This window comes from Oryzias melastigma, linkage group LG1 (genome assembly GCF_002922805.2).
Source record: "Oryzias melastigma strain HK-1 linkage group LG1, ASM292280v2, whole genome shotgun sequence".
Classification (NCBI taxonomy): domain Eukaryota; kingdom Metazoa; phylum Chordata; class Actinopteri; order Beloniformes; family Adrianichthyidae; genus Oryzias; species Oryzias melastigma.
This window is the reverse complement of record NC_050512.1, coordinates 29,597,478-29,601,102: the sequence shown is the minus strand read 5'-3', so window position 1 is coordinate 29,601,102 and position 3,625 is coordinate 29,597,478.

Here is a 3,625-nt window from a genome sequence, read left to right as displayed (position 1 = left end):
CTTTCATAAGTATATATATCAGACCTCTTCACATCTAACCATAAAAATATAAAATCTCATCACACAGTGTCAGTTCATACTAACATAAAAAAAAGCTTTGGTTTGTTCACTTCAATCATTATATTTCCTGGTAAAAGGGCATAAATGCATTTGAGTAGCTGTCAGTTTACTGTTGTAGTGGGAAATTGCTCCTAACACTTAGCTGTCTGGTGCTTGTGTTTACCCATAAGCACTTGCTGTTTTCCCCTAAGGTCATTCAGTGGAAAGGAGGAAACGGTGACTGAAGTTTCTGAGAAGACGAGCTGCACTGAACGGGTCGCACCAGCGACAAAACCTTTTCAATAGCTAGAATACGTAGTTGTCTGTGTGTGTGTATATATATTTCTAATTAGCTGGAATCACATTTGTTTATGTCTAAAAATAAATTGTACGTCCTACATTTTCCTGATTTTACATATTTACCTTTTACAGCTTTTTTACTTTTGCTATTTTTTCCCCTGAAGCTAAATATTTTATAGTTTTAAATTATGTTGTTAATTTATGGATGGGGAAACATTTTTTTCATAACAGTCAGATTTATCTTCAGTACTGCTCTGTATTGAAGAAGAAAAAATGGGGGATTCCTCAGGGACCAAATCTGGTGCCTTTTCTAATTAACTTGTTCCCACTTCAGAAAAAAAACCCTTTGTTGTTTTTATTGTATTTTAAGTTTTCATTTTGAGCCTTTTTTTCTTTCTTTTAGAGGAGTAGTTATTCTATTTAAAAAGAAGTTAATAATTAGAGATTCAGGTCACATATGCATTTGACTACCGGCAGCGCAGATCTGCCCTCTGTAGAGGACATTTCTAAACCTGACATCTCCGAACCACCGAATACTCCTGAATGGACTCATTTTGGTATCTACAGAGGAAAAAAATATATATAGAAAATTCTGAGGTTTTGTGCTCAAATATTTTTTGTCATCCATTGTTGTGACGTCTGTAACAGGAAAGTGGAAAAGCTCCACATCAAACATCCTAAAAGCCCATTTACGTTTTAACCATCTGGATTGCATTCTTTCAAAAACGTGAAGCCTGTTGCCTTGAGCATCGACAGGCTCTATCAGACTGAGAAACCTGTACAATCTATTACGCACAGATGATTCATGAAACTAAACTCAATAGATATTGTTATTCTAACAGTAGTTTCACTCCAGCTTAAACATTTCTTGTACACCCAAACTAAGAACAGCCTCATCACACCATGTCAGGTTTTTCCACATATCTGTGCTGCAGCCCTGAAGGGCCAGGAAGTCTTCAAGCATGTGTTTGCAAGGCATGCACTGCACAACCTTGTCGGAGCCATTCCGGAGATCGTGGTAATTTGGTTCCTCTGTCGAGTCAGCAGTCAGATGGCTGATTGTTACTCGTCACCTCGGTGACACATCATTGCATCAGAGGTTGCATAACACAATCACCTCCAGCTTCTTTGCAAAGAGGTGTCACTATGGCTCTGTTATTTGCACAGTTGTGATGAAAGAACAGTGCGTGTATCTTCTCTGTCCTGCTTTGTTTACCAGAATTCAGACTCTTTGCAAAAAGTTGTCCATTCAGGTGTATTACAAGTACTATAAGCCATAGTAAAAGGGAGGCAGTATACTTGAAGTTCACTTTTTATTGACTATCTGTAAAATGTAAACTTGAAATGGTCTATTTAGTCTGAAAAAGTATTCAGTTAGTATACTTCCTACACTACGCCTATAGTATGCTTTCTGTGCTTATACTCAAATAGAATAAACTACTTTTTGCAAAGGGTAGTTTTGCAATAATTGCAGTATTTGCTTGTTTTTTGTGTCTCTGTATCTAAAGACTGTTTTTATGTTGTTCCATTCTATTTTGGAAATCTTGCAAACCCAAGTTGACTGTATTCTCAGTATCATGAAGTTGAGTCATGGCATCTGGATGTTCAGCCTTCTGAAGACTTTAAGTCCAGATGTCACCTGGATGAATGTGAACCTTTATTGATGTTTGGACGTTACATGTTTCTGCAATTCTTGTCATCAAATTGTAATGAAGAACCCAAATGCAGGAGATTGGGACTGTGAGTCTGAAATCAGATGTGTGTGTAGTTACTTTCAAGATATTTTCAGTTGTTTATGTGTAAATTGTATTTTCTTTTATTTTGTCATTTTTGTACAGGTGAATAAGGGGTGTGGCAAAATATCGATATTGCGATATATCGCAATATTTAGTCCTGTGATTGATTCTCGATGGGTATTTTTGTTTGAAGAGCCTGTAAACATTATATTCATCATCCTTTGGTGAGACCTTCCTGGTGGTAGATGGGGGGCTCGTGTTGCGAGACCTGCTGTTGCGAGCACCAATGTCCCTGGCAACTACTTGAATTATTTAGTTTTTGTTCTGTTGTATATAACAATTTTGCACTAAGTAGTGGCACTGCTGTTCATGTTTACTATTGTTAACACTGAATTTTACTAATAATTCCAATTTGATTGGTGTCAATGCTTGTCAAAGACATAGTATTACTGATTTGAACAAAAGTGTCTACTTTTTGTTGCACAAAATAAGACACAAGTTGTTTATTATGATTGTGTTCACGCTAAAAAATAAATGGGGATATATTTCCCCAAAAATATGTATTCTTCTATAAAATGTGAGTTATTAGAGACAATTTCTTTTTACCAATTATGACACTATTGCAATATCAAAGACATCATGACCCATGTATCGCATATGGCATCGTATCGTGAGGTACCCATCGATTACCAGGCCTAATGTGAATACACAATTGCAAGTACATAGTTACAAATCAGGGATCACGCACACACAAATTGGTTGAGCCTACTTTATTTCCATACACAATCCTCACAACTAGATTAGGTTTCACACAATTTCTGCAGACTGGAGCTCAGACAACATGGGCAAATATTTGATATCATGCTTTATAAAAAGAGAAACTTGAAATGGTGTAAGCTCTTGGTTTTGGCTCAAAATATCTTGATGCTTGGCCACCAGATTGATTCAGTAGCAAACTGCTGCTCCGAGGACAGCAGGCGATCCTCCAGCTGCTGAACACATAACCGTTTATGAAAAGCCACATTAGGAGAAGATAGCTGAGTCAAAATTTTCATTTTGTAAGTTGAACAGTCTGCTGCATGAGTGCATGACACAGATTTCTCTGCATCACCAACAGCGGCTCACTGTAACCTTTTCCACTGTACGCGTCTCTGTTGGAGATTGAGGAGATTAGAAGTTTGATTGAGGTCTGGGTGCTGTCAGCTGTGACATACATGCATGGTTTGAAAGCAAAGCTCTGACACTGAAAGGGCTGGAGAAGGGTTGCATTGCACTGCCTTTTGCTGCACTGCAGCGCTCACCTCAACCCTCTGCAGCCTCTTCTCTAGATATTACTCATCAGTGTGGTGATGAAAGACGAGATCAAAGCTTTGATGATAACCCATTTAACTTTCACGGCATGACAAGGTAAGTTCGTTTGGAATCGCAGAGTTTGCATTCCAGAAAAACAGAAAAAAATGACAAATCAAAATCAGCTCAAATTAAAAATCAAAGGAGAAAGAAAATGTTGGATCTTTCAATCACTTTTAAAGTGATTAGACTTGCAGTTC